The sequence below is a fragment of the Capra hircus genome, chromosome 14 (genome assembly GCF_001704415.2).
Source record: "Capra hircus breed San Clemente chromosome 14, ASM170441v1, whole genome shotgun sequence".
Taxonomy (NCBI): domain Eukaryota; kingdom Metazoa; phylum Chordata; class Mammalia; order Artiodactyla; family Bovidae; genus Capra; species Capra hircus.
In genome coordinates, this window is record NC_030821.1 from 19,686,132 (window position 1) to 19,706,235 (window position 20,104).

General features: G+C 42.7%; 1 protein-coding gene across 2 annotated transcripts in view; it reads right to left on the reverse strand.

Moving 5' to 3' along the window:
• The window catches only part of NCALD (neurocalcin delta), a 343,524-nt gene that overhangs the window by 213,004 nt on the left and 110,416 nt on the right, over positions 1-20,104 (reverse strand). Inside the window, exon 3 of one of the 2 annotated variants that reach the window (XM_018058320.1) lies at positions 6,660-6,710. The exons of the other annotated variant lie outside the window; for it this stretch is intronic. The gene's annotated coding sequence lies outside the window, so the exon portion shown is untranslated. The remainder of the gene's footprint in view (positions 1-6,659; positions 6,711-20,104) is intronic. 2 annotated transcript variants of the gene reach the window in all.

The window sequence follows — 20,104 nt, forward strand, 5'->3', positions numbered from 1 at the left end:
AGGGGAACAACTGAGATGATAAGCCAGAACTGTGTGATCATGGTGTGCGCCATAGGCACATGTGGTCCAACTGCCCTGATAGGTTGTTTATACTATAAGAACAGAGATCAACATTTCTATTCTTTTAACAGTCCCTAGTCTGGGTACACCTATGAACAAGCAGAGTAGGCATCTTCCTGTGTGGTGCTACTTAAGGGAGGCCACACAGGGATGGGTTAAAAATATCTTCACTGTTGCTTATCACAGTGCCTGGGATTTCACCACTGGAGATATGTTACTTTGGGTCTTGACAGCTTCCTGGTTTTCAGGATTTCTCTATTAGACAAGATGGCCCTAGAATGTGTCATACTCAGCTGAGACCTCAGGGCCTCAGAGAATGAGCCACAAGAGAGATGCCTAGAAAGGAGCCTGGGATCTAAGAATGGCAAAGTGGTCCTGAGAGGAGAATGAGAGGTCCCAAAGTCTGGGGTGATTGTTTTGGTTGGTTGACCCCACCTCTGTAGCCCCCAGCACAGGATGAGGCAAATAGAACATATGTTAAGTCTCCTGATTTGAGGAAACACTGTTCTGAGCAGCTTTAAGAGCTGGAGGCATGGGGTAGGGTGGTAGGAGGTCATCAAGTGCTCACGACCCAGAGCACTGTGAAGACACAAAAGACAAGAAGGCAGAATCCTTGCCCTCAGAGAGCTAACAGTTTCTTTTGGAGAGAAAAAGTATCCATAGCAAAGAATGGGTAAATAAGACGGGAATGACCAAGAACAGAATCCAAATGTGACAGGAAACTCAGGGAAAGGAGAGGTCAGTGCGGGAGGGGTGGTGTGGGCACCCACAAGGCCCCGAGAATAGAACTAAATAGAGAGATACAATGAATGAGCTGCCTGTCTTATGCCAAAAGACAACCCAGGTGACCATAACTAATTGCCACTTCAGTACTCCCGAACAAGAAAATCCAGCTTGTGTTTGATCACCGTAATGCAAAATGATGTTAAGATGGTCTAGAAACAAAACAGATAAAATGTACAGAGATATTATTTAGAAAATATTCTACTTCAAGTTAAACTCAGGTCTTTTGATAAAAAGATCTAATGGTTGCTTCTATCATATTACTAAAAAATCCAGAATTTCAGTAATAGGTGAAAGTGCCAGATTTATATATTATGATAAATGGTGAATAAATCTGAAATCATGTGGCAAGACTAAATCCCCCTACAACTGGGAGAAACAGATCTGATGATCACCACAGGCTAACAACATTGGCAAATTCCAAGATCTTCCCCTAGCTTCAGCTCTGATAAGAGTGCTTTATCCTGTGACCTTCCAGTCAAAGACAAATGTTCTTCTTCTAAGCTTTCATTTAATACTTCCTTATTTTGTGTAGTATTTTTTTAAAAGGTTCCTTTATTTAATTCCTGCAAAGAAAACAACTCCAAGGGAGAAAGGAAGGAAGAAAGCAAGCACGCTTTGACCTTTATTTGCTAAATGAGTTATTTTCCCAATAGCTGCAAGTGATTATGTTCTCACCATTCTGAATAACAACTCTTTGTACCCCTTGGCATAGGAGAACCAACAGCTACAGCCTAAGGCGGGGTTGTAAGTGAGCAGAAAAAAGAAACACAGGCAGAAAAAGACTTGAAAAGGTGGTGAAGGGTGGGGGAGGGGCCACAGGAAATCATTTCTCTTGTGAGTTTCTTAGCTAAATTATTGCAATACATATTTTCATGTCAACTTGGCTGCTAATGAGCTTCACTGCCTGTTTTCTTCAAGGTAGCTGCATATCCGAGACATAAACAGCAAAGGTCTCTGATTCAGTCCACTAATAGGTTTGCATTAACCTCCGTGGAGGTGCACAGTCATCCTGTTATCCAAACCCACAGTTTGGATGCAGGGTCTAACAAAGGATGCTTGTGTTTTATTTCCAGATGCAAGCAGCAGCTTGGCAAATGTAGTTCCAATGGCTAAATTTTAGGATTTCTGGGACATTTTGGTGTTAAAAGGAGCCATCACAGGGAAAAAAAAATTGAGTTCCTGAAAATCTGGGTGGTGATTAAAAAGCTGAAGCCAAATGACAATAGCAGAATTTCTGTATTTAATGTTTTATAAGAAAAGGATTCAGAACCCATAAAAAGAAATCAGTGAAAATGGATATTTAATATATTTAAAATATACAAATGTCTGAGCATCATGTAAAATGTAAAAATTATAAATTAAACAGTTGTTGTCCAGTCACTCAGTGGTGCCCAACTTTTTGGACTGCAACACACCAGGCTTCCCTGTCCCTCATCTCCCAAAGTTTGCCCAAGTTCATGCCCATTGCATCAGTGATACCATCTAACCATCTTATCCTCTGACATCCTCTTCTCCTGATTGGGGTAATTTTAATTTTTTCATATGGTAAATTATATAGTACAATCCTATTAATAACTATTAGTAGGCAGAACTTAAAAACATAAGTATTAAGAAACTAAACAGTCTCAAAAATGAAGAAAATTAAGTCATGAAATGTTGAAAATGAGATCATATTTTTGGACTTTTCATAATGAGAGTTCTCAAAGCACATAAATGTTGTTACCACTGAGAACATATTTTTATGCAAATTTCTTCACTGCTAAGGAAAAAAAAAAAAAAACTACTCCAATTAGGAAAATAGTGATGTATTTATGAGCTATTTCCAAATATTTTCTCTGACTCCTTCATCTTCAAATACTCCTCAAAACTTAGAAATATTCCTCCAAGTTAAACATAATGTTGTATATTTGTAGGGGGAAGCAAAATGTATTTAGTTACCTCAAGTTGTAGTTTACTTGAAGGCAAGAAGCAAGCATTTCTGATTTGTTCTCTTATTTAGTTTGCTCATATATGCCCAGCTGGCTGTGTCTGTTTCAGAACTCTCCTGTTGTAGTGGACACACCCTAAAGTGACTGCCCAGTGAGTGCAGTCCCTGGGATAATCCTTTCCCCTTGAGTAGAAGCACCCCCTATACTCCCAGCCTGACTTGCTCCCAGCCAATAGAACACTGCAAAGCCATAGGGGATAGTCACTCCCTGATTAGGTTACATTATGCAAGTCTCTATCCTAGCAGACTGGAGTCCAAGACCCTCCTGCTGGTTTTGAAGTGAGTAGCCATGTTGTGACAGGGCCTGTGAGAGGCAAACGGCCCCATGGCCAGGAACCTCGAGCGATGACGCCTGGGAGATGAAAGCACCCCAGATGCCAGCTAGCAAGAAAACAAGGGACCTCAGTCCTACAACCTCAAGTGAATCCTACCAACAACCACATGAACCAAGAAGAAAGAAAGAAAGAAAAAAAAAGCTTGTAAAAGGAACACAGCCCACTTGTTGTGGGAAAGAGAGTAGCGTACAAGAGGATGGTCACATCCCAGGTCACATCTGAGTCCCTGGGAGAGCTGCCAAGTGTGAGCTCTTGGCTTCACAAAAACAGGCCACCTCATAGGGCAAGAGATGGCAAGGTGTGGCGTTACCTGTTTTTGTAGGGGAGGGTATTTCTTAGGCTAATGAGTGGGAGGAGCATTCCAGCTATTTGGGGGAAGGGGTGGGGATTTCTAAAAACTGGCCCACTGCCCACTTTTTGACCTTTACGGCTGGCCTTGGAATGAGCATGGCGCCTGTGGGTGTGTCATCTTGCTTGCTGACGTGTAACAGTGGAAGCTGACTCGTCCGCCATCTTGGACCTATTTGGTTCTAGTCAGTTCATGACGTGTTCTTGGATTATGTCATTCCTTTAGTGGTTGCGCCCTGACCCCTTGTCTCATGACCAACATCTTGATTATAACCTTAGGAGACCCTAAGCAGAGGACCCAGCTAAGATACACCCAGATTCTAGATCCATAGAAACTGTGGTATAGGAATTATATATTGTTTCAAACCACTAAATTTGTGGTAATTTGTCATGCTACAATATATAACTTAATGCACATATGATAATCTCCTTCAAACTCCAATAACAATTATTCTTGCAAAAAAGGTTTGTGTTGCTAGTGCTATTTTCTTTCTCCATTACAGGAGAGAATATAACAATGTTTTATAGAGGTGTACATCTCTATTTTAATTCAAAACTTTAATGTAGAATATAATTCTCCATGTATGAGTCTCAAAACATAAATTAGTTGCATTCAACATTTAAAAAAATACCATTATCTTGGTACTTGAAAATTGAAGAATATGCCCTCCCAAATCACTTCATTATTTTTTTTAATAAAGATTTTAGTTTTAAAAGTTCAGAAGTACAAAATTATTGTGAAGCTAATAGATAATTACTGTATACCCCACTCCTAGTTTCCACTGTTGTTATATCTTATATTGGGGTGGTACATTTTTCACAATTAGTGAATAAATATTGAATATTATTATTAACCAATAAAAGCTTCCCTGGTGGCTCAGATGGTAAAGTATCTGCCTGCAATGAGGGAGACCCAGGTTTGATCCCTGGGTTGGGAAGATCCCCTGGAGAAGGAAATGGCACCCCACTCCAGTACTCTTGCCTGGAAAATCCCATGGATGGAGAAGCCTGGTAGGCTACAGTCCATGGGGTCACGAAGAGTCGGACAAGACTGAACGACTTCACCGTCTTTCACTCTCATTCTTAACTAAACTTTATTCACATTTCCTTAGTCTCTGCCTAATGTCCTTTCTCTGTTCCTGTATTCCATCTAAGATACCAGCTTACAGTTAGCCTTCCAGTTTCCTTAGACTTCTCCTGGCTGTGACAGTTTCTCAAACTTTCTTTGTTTTTGATGAGCTTGGCAATTTTGAAGGAGACTGGCCAAATGTTTTGTAGGATGCACCTTGATTGAAAATTGTCTTGTGTTTTTCTCATGATTAGACTGGGGGGTAACATGTTTGGAGAGGAAGATCACAGAGGTCAAGTGCCATTCTTATCGCATCGTGTGAAGGATACCTGCTATTAATATGATATATCACTGTTAATGTTACCTTGATTTCCTGGCTTGAGGTAGAGTTTGTCAACTTTCTCTATTGTAAACTGTGTTGTTAAGTCACTAAGTCCTGTCTGACTCTTTTGTGACCCCATGAACTTGCAGCCCTCCAGGTTTCTCTGTCCATGAGACTTCCCAGGCAAGAATACTGGAGCGGGTAGTCATTTCCTACCCAGGGGATCTTCCCAACCCAGGGATTGAACCCGCATCTCTTGTGTCTCCTGCATTGGTAGGCAGATTCTTTACCACTGAGCTGCCTGGGAAGCCCCTACTGTAAGTTACTCTTTTTTTAAAAAAAACTTACTGTTTCTATACTGTATTCTTTGGAAGAAAAAAACTATGTGTAGCTCCACGCAGAGTTATGCTTTACCTCCTAGAAAACAGAGTATCTACATACCCTATTTGGAGAGATTCGTCTATTTTCCTCACATATTTATCCAATCATTTATTTACACCAGAATAGATAGTCATCAAATTTGGGTAATACCTCAATATTGCTTATTTATTTTGTGGCTCAAACTGTTCCTGTTTTGGCTGATGGGAGCACTTTAAGTTGGTTCCTATAACCTTTCCACACACATTGTGTCATCGTCACCTTTATGAGATTTTGGTTTTGTTTTCATCTTTTTTCTTTTAGCACTTCCTTACTTTCTGGCACTATAACATAATCCAGGTTCTTTTTGCATAGTTCTTGCCCCAGCCCTCGGTCATTTCTCTGATACTTTTTGTGGGAAAATAATACGGAAACAAAGATTTGAGTGGCAGGTATATTTATTGCTCCTAGGGCATCATTGCTTCTAAGGTCAAACCAGTTTTTCAGTCTCTAAATCTGGAACCTTGGAATATCCCTATATGCTTAATATATTTTAATTTATTCCACAAACATTTCATAAAGATTACTATTATGGCAGGTATTAATTTAAGCACTTTATAAATATTTATAATCACCTTGTAATATTTATAAAAACCTTGAGGTTCTTATAATAACCATATAACAACAAAAGAGGTAGTATTATAAACCCCACTTTGTGATTGGAAAACCCCAGGCCCTGAACAGTTTGGACCTGTGCTCAAAGTCACACAGCTGGCAAGTGGCAGGGACAGGATCTGAACCCAGCATCTAGCTCCAGCTTCAAGGCACTAACCAGTGCCCCACACTGCCGAGGACCTCATAGAGCATAAAAAGTGATGAATTAATTAATCCATCAGTCCATTCTCCTGCCAATTTCTTTTTTTTTTTTTTTCTCCTGCCAATTTCTATCATGCGCCCATTAGGTGCTAAACTCTCTGCTAGATGTTAATTGGTGACGAAAGCCATTTCAGACACTTCTTGGGCTATGACTCAATTTAAAACGGAAGAAGAGGCTGTTGTAATGTGCCCCTTGAGAGGATTCTGGCAGCTGCCTGTGATGAAGATGGTACATAAAAACCACTCTACTTGGTGGCTGCAAATATACTTTATTGTGCTACAGGCAATAGTCAAGGGTGATAAGCAGTGCTTTTTGTAATTTAATTTCTATCCATTTCCATCCTATTCACAAAGTTTACAGAGGAGGTTTATTATCTTTTCTATATATGAAACTCCCATTTATTATACTATATTCACTGATAAAATATTTGAATGAAATCGCTTCTGGTGGAAACCTCTGAACAAAGCTGATATTTCCGTCAACAACTGGTTGAAACAAAGTTTAAAATGTACACTTACTTTATGACTGTCGCTAATGGGTGGTGCCAGGGGACCAAAGCTTGAGGTGATCTAAACGAGAACACATAAAATAACTATGTTGATCGAAAAAACATCTTAAAGGATTTTTTAAAAGTGATTTATCCCCAGGTATTTAGTAGAAGAGGCTTCCCAGGTGGCTCAGTGGTAAAGAATTCACCTGCCAAAGCAGAAGACTCCGGTTTGAATCCTGGGTGGGGAAGATCCCCTGGAGAAGGAAATGACAAACGACTCCAGTATCCTTGCCTGGAGAATCCCATGGACAGAGGAGCCTGGCGGGCTACGGTCCATGGGGAAGGGAGTGCATGTAGAGGTGAGGATCTCCAGAAAGGACTTGCCTAGAAAAGGCAGCAGAAGCTAACACAATGGCAAGTCTGTCACTGACCTCTTGATATTTATAAACCCCTTGGCAGAGAATACAAATCCAAGGGAAGGGACAGTCAGGAGCAAGCACCTTGTTCAGTTCAGAGCAAGCACCAAATGAGCCTCCTTTTAGACGTACCAAAGTTCAGGTACATTCCAAAATGAATTAGCAGACACAGTGCCATGTAACAAAAAGAAATCACAATAAGCAGACAATTCAGATTATTGTCCCAACTATCTAACCAGTAGTGTACTGGTTAGATTCATAGTTCAGAAGAAAGGAATGATCAAAGGTGTTGGTTAGCCTGGAGGAGACTGTAGCAGAAAGAGCCTGATTGAGAAGGCCTGGAGTAAGGGGGGAGGCGGTGTGTGGTCTAGTGAACCCCATCGCCAATGGACATAAGAGAGGGATGGTCTCTCAGATTTTGTTTCTCACACTTATAAGCTCTGTTTGAGAAAAAGTGGATTTTAGAACCTCTGTGAGCACTGGTCCAAACAATCTAATTAGCCTACTACTACAGTTTCAAAATGATGAACAGGGTCAAAGCCCTCTCGGGAGATGTGTAAAAAGAAAGAAAAAATATCCCAACTCATATCATTTAATTCTTAAATATCAGAACGTTACTTTCATTAGGAATAAATACTAAGAAATGCACAATTTGGGGGTTTAAAAATCCTCCTTTTATTAAAAAAATCTATTGGAGTAATTCAAGAAGAAAAGATGTTCCAATGGACACGTTAGGAAAATATGTAATATTTCACCAACTTCTATGTATTTGACGATGTACTAGTCATCTCAAAAGGTATCTCAATCAATAAACCAAGGACTCATATTCCTCCAAGCATTTACCAGGGAACTGAATACAGTTAGAGCAGAACTAGGAACTTTACCGAAGAATTAATAGATTTGCCCCTTTGAACATAGATAGAAGCAATATATTTCACTGGTAAGGAAATACTGAACCTCTGGATATCCCACAAACAATAGTTATTATGCTATTTTTAGTTCTGGTAATATAAGAATTCCGATCTAAGACAGATTCTTAATTTTTTTCTTACCCATAATAACCTGTACATTTTAATGATACAAATCATTATATAAAAGATGGGATTCCCTGGTGGCTTAGATGGTAAAGAATCCACCTGCAATGCAGCAGACCTGGGTTCTATCCCTGAGTTGGGAAGATCCCCTGGAGAAGGGAATGGCTACCCACTCCTGTACTCTTGCCCGGAAACTCCCCATGGACAGAGGAGCCTGGTGGGCTACAGTCCATGGGGTCGCAAAGAGTTGGACAGGACTGAGCGACTAAGCACAGCACAAAAGATACTTTGACTTAATAAAATGTAATTTTTCCAAGCATGACTTTTTAAAAACTGAAACAAAAAAAAAATCCATGAAGTGGTTTTTGTATATTTTCCTTTATCTCATAGTTACTTTGTTAACATATAAGCACATTACAATTTGAGAAGTGATATTTTTGGCTTTTTCATTGTTAAGATGTGGAATTAAGTCAAGTGAATTCACAGGGTTTTACATGCTAAAATATATCAGGTTGGGCAAAAAGTTTGTTTGGGTTTTCCCACAACAAACTTTTTGACCAACCCAATACATAACTAACTCTGTTTCAGAGCTTTAAATTTTACTGAAAACAAAACAAAACACAGATGCTGAGTTAAAGTGGCAAGAGGAATAAATAAGCAGCTTGCCAGAAATAGGACCCCTGAGGTTTTCTGTAGTGTCAGAGTGGACAGGCCTTTAAAAACCACGCCTATTGCTGGCATCCAAGTCAAGGGGATGAGACCAGGAGAAGAGCATAGCACCTGAGAAGTACCAAAGCTCTGTCCGTTCTCTATGCCACCAGACAAGTTTCACTGATCTGCTCACAGAAGCATACTGAAACAGCCTATCTTACCTAGCTTTTCTCAGACATTTTTTTTTTTTAAAGATGGAGGTGGGGGGAGGAAGGACACATGGGAAAGCAAGTGTAAATAATCCACAGGAGATATATATATATATATATATATGTACTGTTATTTATATAACAGCTATTTTCATTGAAACTGAGACGGAAGAGAAAGTTTGTAGATTACATGCATATCTTGCTGATTCAAATGATCGTGTCAGGGAGACAAGAGGATAAGGTAGAAAGAACACAGGTGTAGGAGTCAGGATTCCTAGGGTCTAACCCCAGTGTGACCATTAGTTAGCAGTGGACTAACTTTGGAACACTCATCTGCTATCACTAGATCACGATACTTGGGGAATTTGTGTAATCACAATAAAATCTCTTTTGATATCCCTTTCAAGTTGGTTCTTTTCCTTCAAGATCTCTATCAGGAAGTTTATGGCTTATGAACAAATAAATAGAGCCAGCCAAATTAGCTTTTTCAGAAGGCTGAAGTGAATCTTTTTTTAATGGTGACAGTGCTTAAAATAGTCACTGTATATATTTTGGCATGCATACACAAACTTCAAGGTCTATGATATGAAAAGTCTGAGAACATTTGGATAAAAACTGCTTTAAAAGTTTTTAATGTTATATAAATATACTGTACAGTTACCAATACCATTTAACCATTATTTCTAACTACCTGATCATACCATCTATCGATGCTAATGATGAAAGATATGGTTTCTGGTGTCAGTTTTTGCATCTAGTTTTTTATCCAAAACATCACATTTTCATTGAGTGGTATTCTGACAAGTATTTATAAATAGAATCAAACAGCTTTTTATGTTTCATTTTAATTTGACTTAATAAGTCTGGTGACTTGAATTTCAGAATCGAACCCGGACTTTCCTCTGGAAGTGAAAAAGACTTGGTATTTATTCATCTGGAAAAAAGCGTACCATGCTCCAAAACATAATTAAACTGGAAACAGATGATATTCATTCTCTCAGGGGCATTTAGCATAAGCTAAATATATTCACAGCACAGCTGACCATTTATAAACACAGCTACCATCTCAACCAGAGAGCTGTGTCAGCGGCAGTCCATCCGCTGGTCTGAAGTACAAAGGCATGAATCCTGCTAGAGTGGAGGCCACGTTGGAACATCTTGCATTAACACTGCTCTACTTTATACAAATGTTTAATAAAAATATTCTAAAGCACTTCATTGTCTTGTCCTCTACTTTTAGACTGGGTACTTAACTGAGGATTAATTTAGTTCTTTCCATGTTAGGACATTAAGTACGGAGGGAGCAGATTTAATAGGAATCCAGCTTCCCTTAGAGGACCATTGCCATCGCCCCTGTGTCTCACGGCACAGCCTCATTTGGCCTGGGTGCTCTCCTGAGCTTCCTTCAAACACCACACTTCATTCGGATGTCATGACTCTGAGACTCAAGTTGTGAGGAACAGAGGTTTTTCTCTTTTCTTTCTCAGACTTGGTCTTAAATTCAGAAAGCATGTTTTAAGAAAATAAAAACTATAACACAAAGAAACCAACTTGATTCCAAAGAAGAGAGATCCACTAAATAGGGATTAAAGAAATGTCTTATTCAGGGTCTTCCCTGGTGGTCCAATGGTTAAGAACCTGCCTTCCAGTGCAGGGGATGTGGGTTTGATCCCCGGTTGGGGAACTAAGATCCCACATGCAACTAAGCCTGCACACAGCAACAAAGACCTACGACAGCCAAAAAAGAGAAAAGTTTTATTCAGCCAGTTGGTCAGTCAACAGCAGAGGAACAAGGGCACGAATTTCAGGTCACCTGCAATGCCCCACTTGGGAGAATGGCTGGCTGGTTGGCTGGTTCACAGCAGAAACATACAGTCATCCGACAGCCACACCATAAGGGGTGTGCTTCTCCATTCATTCAACAAGCTCTAACTCAGCAGCCACAGTGAGGCTGAGGCTAGCTCTAGAAATGAATGACATGCCTTCACCCCTGAGGTGCTTGCTGCTAGGTGGGGAAGCCAGCTAGTCACTTATGACAGACAAGTAAGCAAATAAAATAATCAAGATGTGAGCAGATGAATGACAGCCTCGTATACACTTGGCTAACCCATCAGAGCAGCGCTTTGGCACACACCTCGCTCCTTTCTTTCCCTGTCTTACAGTTGTTCTCATTAGTGATTTGAGCAAGTAGTGGCTGCTCTCACTAGCCCTATTGCCACTGGATGTCATCTGTCTGTTGTTTATGTTTAGTTGCCTGCCTCCCCCAAGCCAACTCAAATAAGTCCTTGAGGGTGTGGGATTTCTGTGGCTTACTGAAGTAAATCAGCCCCCAGAACAAAACCTGACACCAGCAGGTGTTCAATAAATATTTGTTTACTAAATCAATGTATGAGTGAATAAACACTGCAGAAATTAACTCAAAAAAAAGTAGGGGGGGGATGATTGTCTAGAAAGATGAGAGGCAATGAGGTTGAGTTCTTATGAAAGGCAAATAAATTTTGGCAAATAAGAAGCTGAAAAGTCAGTGGAGAGAAACTGGCTTCGCAGGTCCTCAGAAATACCCACAATAGATCTACAGAGGACAGGAGTTTTGTCTGCCCCATGTCCTGTCTTCATGGCTTTGATGGAGCGGCCCACCCCAGACTTCCACTCTTCTTACCACAGGGGAGGGCTAGACCCAAGCGGAGCCACTGGACTCCCCTTCCCTGGGTATTCTGAGGCTGTGCCACTAGAAGCAGCAGCACCTCGGAAGATGGTTTACTTGTTTTGTTTTGAAGACCCTCCGTTGCCCTGGTTCCCGCATTCCCCAAGGCCTCTTCCCTAAGTTCTATCAGCTATTTATATCCTTCCAATAAACTTTTTTTTTCAGGCTCCAGTAATCTCTGTTTATTTCTGTTGATTACATCCAAAGCTCTCTATGACCACAGGGTCTGATTAAAGATAAATGTGGTTTGCAGGGCTTCTCAGTAAAGAATTTTCATTGAACAGTCATCCGGTGCAGGCACTAAGCTGAGCTCCTTATAGGAGTTATCCAACTTAATCACTAGACGTATCTCTATGAGTGCCTATTTCCATTTAAAAAATGGGAACATTGAGGTTTACAGGGCTCTCCAGGTGGCACTAGTGGTAAAGAACCCGCTTCCCAGTGCAGGAGACAGAAGAGACTTGAGTTCAATCCCTGGGTCGGGAAGATCACCTGGAGAAGGAAACGGCACCCCACTCCAGTACTCTTGCTTGAAGAATCCCATGGACAGAGGAGCCTGGCGGGCTACAGTTCATAGGATCTCAAGCAGTTGGACACGACTGAAGCAACTTAGCACGCACGAGGTTTACAGATGTCGAGTAAAAGTGTCTTAGCTCCTACTCTATCAATGATTCCAAAGTCATTTGACTCCAAAGACTAAAACCTTAACCATTCCTCCCTCTGTCCTCCTGAGAAACACAGGTTTCAGTGTGTGAGAAAGAACTGGAGAGGCCCGGTGAGTCATGGTGGTTTAGGGAGGATCAGGTGGTGGTGGGTGTCCTTGGGGAATGCATAGACTTAAGTGAAGTATGACTGGTTTCCACAGTCATGATGCTGGGCTGCTCTCCCCCACATTCCAGATTATGTTATGGGTTTTTTATCCATATCATGCAAGGAAATCAGAACAGCTGGTTTCCCACTGAGAGCTGCTAAAACAGGCGCCTGGAACAGGTGGTTCCACTCTCTCTTCACATAACAGACACTGGCCCTCTTTCTCCCTTCTGGCTTCCCCTTTCCTTCCAGCGATTGCTGGTTTGCAGTCCTTGCCCACCAAGTGTCAGATCCCAGCCAGTGTATTTACTCTCAACTCTCGGTCCTCACCCTGCCATCCTCTGTCATCCACCCATGCTCTGCCTCCCACCTCATTTTGCCTTTTTACCCATTTATTATCAGTCATTCAGAAAATATGTGAGGATCTGAAGTCTTCAGGCTCTTTACCAGACACAGAGAGGGTCCAGTAAATAAGTCCCTCATGGAACACCCAGTTAGAGGGGGAAATGGACAGGCATGAGCTAACACAAGCTTCATCTAACAAGTGCACGCTGTGTAAGTGTGACAGGCAGAGACGCAGAGTCTCACAGAGAAGGGCGACATCAGAGGACGTGTCTGCTGAATGGAGGAGCAAAGGCTGGAAAGGAGACAACCCGACCCAGGGTTACACTGGTCCCCAGTGAAAGGAGAGGAACAGCTCATGCACAGGCCCAGAGGTGCACAAGGGCTGGCACGTTCCAGGGTCTGAGCAGTGAGTAAGGGGCAGGGGGGAACAGGGGAGCCACCCAAGGGAGTCAGGGCTCGATGGAAGCCTGGATTTTATTCTGAGTAAAACTTATTCTCCTCTTACTCCCACAAGTAACGGATCTCCCATAAGAAAATATATCAAAGAAAATAAACCTTAAAAAAGGGAAATATTTTAATAAATATCTTCTTGTCTATTTAATGCCAAAGCAGCTGGCAAAGTGCTACACTCCTGCAACACTGGGCTGCAAATTGAAGCCTGGAACCAACTAGAAAACGACCCTGCAGAAAGCCTCACCGACCATCTCTCCAAGATCTTACGAGGAAGATCTTGGACCTACCTTCACATCCTCACATATTTCCTCATTGTATATGAGGAAAACGAAGCTCAGACAGGTCCGATAGCTAATCAGGTGGAAGAACCAGGATGTATGATCAGGACTCTCTGGTCCTCAAATTCAGTCTTGACCATCATGTCACACTTCCCCCAAATTCCATCAGTTTAATAAAATACCATGGTGTTTGATCAACAATACTTAAGAATGATGTAAGCCTCCCATCCCACAGGAGATTTTTACCAGATTCTGGTAAAAACAACAACAACAACTTAAAATACATACTTTGTTGGATGAGAATTTTTCACATTTTCTGTACTTTGTATTATCAAATGCTCATGTTAACCACGTGAACATCAGTGACTTCATGTTGCTGCTCTCAAGCACTTTGAAATGTAAACATCTATCTGCTCCTAAAGGAAACGGGCTTGTATTACAGATTCAGGACTCTGTGTTATTATTTGTGTTTCCTTTGTTTTATTATTTTCTTCTCTTTATTCACTTTTGAGACTTTATTTCTTGCAATTTTCAGTGTGGCTGCCTCTTGAAACTTTTCCTTGAATATTAACATGGTATTTGTTACTTACTTGGGATTCAGAAACCTGACCACTTAATTTGCTAGCATTCCTAGTAAAAGAAGAGCAAAGAGAAGCCAAGAGAGGAATATTAAACTCAAACACACAACACTGTGGTAGATAATGTGTCCTGGGGGCCTGACTTCAAAGGGCAGGTGTGCAGGGTATCCTCAGAGGAGGCCACAGAATGAGCTAGAACCATGAGTAGAGGCCAGGCCATGTAGGACACAGATTATCCAGAAGGTCCTTCCAAGATGGTAGCTTTTAACTCAGGGCACACTCTTCTATGGGAATAGCATTTTACATGGTGGTTTGGTTGTCAAACCATTCTATAAAATCTAACACTCTATTATACACATGAAATATTTCCCCCTTGATTACTTGAGGAAGTGAAACAGGAGCAATAAATCAAAAAGTCAGGTAAATATTGTAAAGTCGTAGCCTCTAAAAGAAGGAGGAGGAGGAGGAGGATAAGAAACAGGAGGAAGGAAGGGAGGGGGAGGGGAAGGGAAGCAAAGAGGGAGAAGAAAGGAAGGTAGATCCAGGTTTGTGGTGTTAGAAGCCCTTTTTAAAAAAAAAATACAGATGATAAATACAAAATTAAACATAAATGGGAATATTTTTTAGAATGAGAAAAGTCATTATGGAAATTACAAATTTTAATAACTGAAAAATTGCTTAATATCATATGTTTGGTAAGCAACTACCAGACACATGTATATATGGAAGTGACTGTAAATTACACAAGTAAATCTGACTAAGGCCAAACAAAATGTATCCCCAATTCAGCTTCCCCATAGACTGATCCCCAATATGCCTCTGGCTATGCCAGCACCTCTTCATTTGAGAATAAAGGCAATCTCAGTGGAAAGAGGCAGTGTTCTTAACCCATTGCTGTAGTCAGAATCTCTGTCTTCTGAAAAAAATCTTACAGAAACATACGACCACATGAGCCCAGTGCAAGGGTACCTCAAGCATCTGAGTTCAGGGTGGATCCTGCCATTTCCCCTCCTCCAAGTCTGCCGTATTCCTGTGATCAGAAGTTCCTCTGCCTCCCACATCAGCACAAAGAGGAAGCAGAAGAGAGTCCACGTTCCTGGTTTAATAAGTCAGAAGTGCTCGGGTCCCCTGGTCCAGACTCATCAAAATGTGCCACCTCCCACAAGACACACATGGGAAGCTGTGCTTCAGGATGATTAGCAACGTGTATCCCACTGGAGTTTTCTGGAGCCTGAGGTCCAGACAGTCATCAACATAGCCACCAATGAACCATCTTTCTCAGCACGAGTGTGTGCCTGCAGGGGGTGCAGATGAGTGTCCCTCCACAACCAGGACATCAAGCGCTCTGGCCATGACTTCAGCTTTTCCTGTTCCTGGGAAGTGGTGACAGGGCTACTCTGGCAGCCTCTATTTGTTTCTACTGCAAAGCTTGTGCAACTCCTTTTTTGGGTGTTTCACCCGTGACTTTGCCTTCTGAACTAGAAGCTCCTTCTCAGTGCCGTATAATCAGGAGCAGGCTGTGTCCTCAGCATCACTGTTTCTGGCATCACTGAGCCTGAAACCATCCTGGACCATTCCATCGACTTTCTTTATGGGCCTCGGGGGTTAACCAGCCCATGGCAGATTCAGTATTATCTGTACTCCAAGGATCAGTGAACAAGCGAATGTCCACGCCAAGGCAAAAAGGCCATTTACTCTCCAGCGGTGATTTGGACTTTACATGAGAACCTGGTTGATGACCTGCAGTGTCTGAGGTCTGGCTGAGAAGCCAGGACTCCTCTCTTAGGCTGGTCAGGTCATGCTGGTTAAAGCACCCTGTGTGCATCTGAAGTCAGAACCTCCACCAGAGAATTACCAAGGAAGTGGGGTCAGGAAGCAGAAAGAACTTTGGGCCAGGGACTTGAGTGAAATGTGTGTGACTACATATCCTGAGCTGCGAAACAGTCACAAACATTATCTGGCAAGAAACAGGAATATGCATGACTGTATTTCATAACAGATGCCTCACGTGATAATAACCTTCCTTTTCTTCCTATTTCTCTTCTCTTCTATTTTTGTTGGGTTTTTGCTCTCTCTCTCTTTTTCCTTTTTAGTACAACTCCTCTCATTTTGGATATAGGCATGACCCCAAAGCTATGGTTTTTCCAGTAGTCATGCACAGATGTGAGAGTTGGACCATAAAGAAGGCAGAGCACCAAGGAATTGATGCTTTAGAATTGTGGTGCTGGAGAAGACTCTTGAGAGTCCCTTGGGCAGCAAGGAAATCAAACCAGTCAATCCTAAGGGAAACCAACCCTAAATACTCATTGGAAGGACTGGTGCTAAAACTGAAGCTCCAGTACTTTGGCCATGTGATGTGAAGAGCCAGCTCACTGGAAAAGACCCTAATGCTGAGAGAGATTGAGGGCAGGAGGAGAAGGGGGTGACAGAGGATGAGATGGTTAGATGGCATCATCAACTTGCTAGACATGAGTTTGAGCAAACTCGAGGGGATGGTGAAGGACAGGGAAGCCTGGGGTGCTGCAGCCCATGGGGTCGCAAAGAGTCGGGCACAACTGAGCAACTGAACAACAACAACATGCAGAGTACCTCCCAGATCAATACACTGTCTCTTTTACTTCACATAAAGTCCTAAAAGTCACAAGGGCTTCCCTTGTGGCTCAGCTAGTAAAGAATCACCTGCAATGCAGAAGGACCTGGGTTCGATCCTTGGGTTCTGGCCTGGAGAATTCCACAGACTGTATAGTCCATGGGGTCACAAAGAGTTGGACATGACTGACTTTCACAAAATCCTAAAAAGGAGGAAACGGTGTTCTTATTCTACACGTTAGGGAACAGAGGCTTTGGGAGGTGACAGCTGTATTGACGAGTGTGATCCCATACCTGCCTTACTCACCAGAGCCCAAGCCTGTTCTATAAGGAACACTCAGCATTTTTTTCTTGATAGACAGATGCATCTCAGGATGGAGTGGAGGGTCTTTCCTCGGCAACCATGCGTCACATCCTGCCCGCCCCTCTGCCTTCAGCCATAGCTGGAGGGCAAGTGGTACAGATGCAGGCTCCTCTGGGGCTGGCAGTGCCCTCCCAGGCCTCTCCCGGGGCATCTGCTGACTTTCTGTCTCCAGTCCTTCCCTGGTGCTGGGGACCTACAATCTGTAGGTGCAGCCAGGAAGCACTGGAGAGGAGCTCCCCCCGGACAGTTCTCAGCCAGTGGAGAGTAAGAGCGGGTGGCTGCACTTCCTGCAGGCCTCTTTATACAACCCTGGGAGACATTCTACAGTCATCACATCCCCATTTGCCTGCTCAAAATCCTGCCTCAAAATTTGCTCCTGGGGCAAAACCAAACTAAGATATCTTCCAGTGATCCTCTTAATTACATTTGCCTTGTTAGCAGACCCTCTGATTCAATATACATGCATTTTATATGGCTGTCAAGCTTCCCAAATGAAGGCATTTCTTACCATTTTTTTTTCACTAACCAGTCATTCCCCTTAACCACAACTCCTCTGAAAGAAAACCATGCAAGAGAAACAAGCATGCTGCAACATCTCTCTCTTCCTTTCAGAGTCCGGAAGCCCAGTCTCAAAGTCCCATTAGGAGCAGAGCTCATCAGAGCTACTGACAATACCTTCTGCTCTGTTCAGGTGGGAAGCAGACACCTGAACACACAGTAATAAAACAAAACTTAAATGATGATAATCTGACAAGTTAATCACTTAGAAAATATAATTTTGCTCTCAGATATTTAGGCATAAATCAGAGGCAGTTCATATAAATGACTCTTCTAAGGTTTATTGCTTTCACACACACGCAAAAACAACTTTAGAATTTTTCCCTTTGGCATTGTTAATTTTCTATTACCTAGAAACAGCATCAATCGCACCAGTTTTCCTTCCATCACAGACACACACACCCCCGACCTTCATACCTGCTGAAAATCAGTGATTCTGGAGCTCCTCCCATTACAAGTGGAGAGACTTTTGTTTGTGTCTCCCCTCTGATCCTGGACCACTGTTGTCGGCTGAATAATGGCCTCTCATGAGTGCTAAGTCACTTTAGTCATGTCCAGCTCTGTGAGACACTATGGACTGTCGCCCGCCAGGCTCCTCTGTCCATGGGACTTCCCAGGCAAGAATACTAGAGTGGGTTGCCATGCCCTCCACCAGGGCTCTTGCCCACCCAGAGATGGAACCCGCATCCCCTGCAGCTGCTGCTCTGCAGGTGGATTCTTAACCACTGAGCCACTGGGAAAGCCCAAAGCCCCTTCAAATAGGTCCTAATTCCAGCACCTGTGTCACCTTATATGGCAGAAGGAATGTTGTTGATATGATTAAACTAAGGTTCTAGAGATGGAGAGATTATCCTGTATCATCCAGATGGGCCCAGTGTAATTACAAGAGGAAGGTCCTTATAAGAGGAAGCAGGAGGGTCAGAGTCAAGGGAGAAGGCAGAGAGACTGGAGTTACGCTGTCAGGACCCAAAGGAGAGCCAGCAGTCTCCAGGAGCTGAAAACAGCAAGGAAATGGATTCCCCACTCAGAGTCTCCAGAAGAAACCGGCCCTGCTGACATTTGGATTTCAGCCCACTGAACCTGATTTCAGACTTCTGACCTCCAGAACTATCAAAGAATCAATCTGTGTTGCTTTGAGTCTCTAAGTTGGTGGTGTTTTGCTACAGCAGCCACAGGAAACCGATACAACTGCGTTTTCATTCTCCCGCTGCTTTTCTATGCTGACCTCACCAGCACCCTCTTGCTCCCCTCCCTTAACCTGCATACAACATCCAAGTGAGGAATTAGAGAGTATTTCTTCCTCAATCAACCCTGAAAGACATGTCATGGGTGTTGGAGACATAACCCTGCCCTATGAGGACAAGCAACCCTTGCATACAAAGGGTAAGATGTACAGGAAGAATTCAGTTAGGACAGCAATTGTTTAGTCGATAAGTTGTGTCTGATTCTTTGTGACCCCAAGGACTGTAGCCTGCCAGGCTCCTCTGTCCATGAGATTTCCCAGGCAAGAATATTGAAGTAGATTGCCATTTCCTTCTCTAGGGGATCTTCCAGAGAAGGCAAAGGCAACCCACTCCGGTACTCTTGCTTGGAAAATCCCATGGACGGAGGAGCCTGTAGGCTACGGTCCATGGGGTCGCTAAGAGTCAGACACGACTGAGCAACTTCACTTTCCCTTTTCACTTTCATGCATTGGAGAAGGAAATGGCAACCCACTCCAGTGTTCTTGCCTGGAGAACCCCAGGGACGGGGGAGCCTGGCGGGCTGCCGTCTATGGGGTCCCACAGAGTTGGACACGACTGAAGCGACTTAGCAGTAGCAGCAGCAGGGGATCTTCCCAACCCAGGGATTGAACCCATGTCTCCTGCATTGCAGGTGGATCCTTCACCCGCTGAGCCACCAGGGAAGCCTGAGGACAGCAGTAGCGGCTACAAAAATGGATTTAGGCATCCTGGGCACATAGATCATGACTGAAGTCAAACCACAGCTGGACCATATAAACATGTGATAGTGTCCTTGGTAGAAACGGGACGTAGATCGGAGGTTTAGTCTACCAGAGATCCACAGAAAGTTAACAAGAGAAAATGTGGTCTGGAGTATAATTTTCGCAGATTTTTCTTGAGCTAAAATGCAATCTCAGATAGCTAATGAAGAGGATTATGTCTTATTCGGAGAAAAGCAAGCCTCAAAGAAAGCTCTTGAGTTCTGTAGCAGGCACAAAGATAAAAGTGCGGTCATAGTTCCTACCGTCAAGGAGATCAGAGATAATTCCGTTATAATGTACTCAGTGACATGGCAATGGTGTCACCAAGTGTTAGGGGGGTGGAGGGTACAGTTGTTCCAATGTGCAGACTGAAGAAAGCGCTACTGGAGAAGTAATAACTAAGAGGAGTTTCGAAGGATGAAAAGGACAGGGAGAAGGAGGGGGACGTTCAGGGTGGAGGAAACAGCACAAAAGAGTGGAAGTGCTGTGAAGGTAGTTAA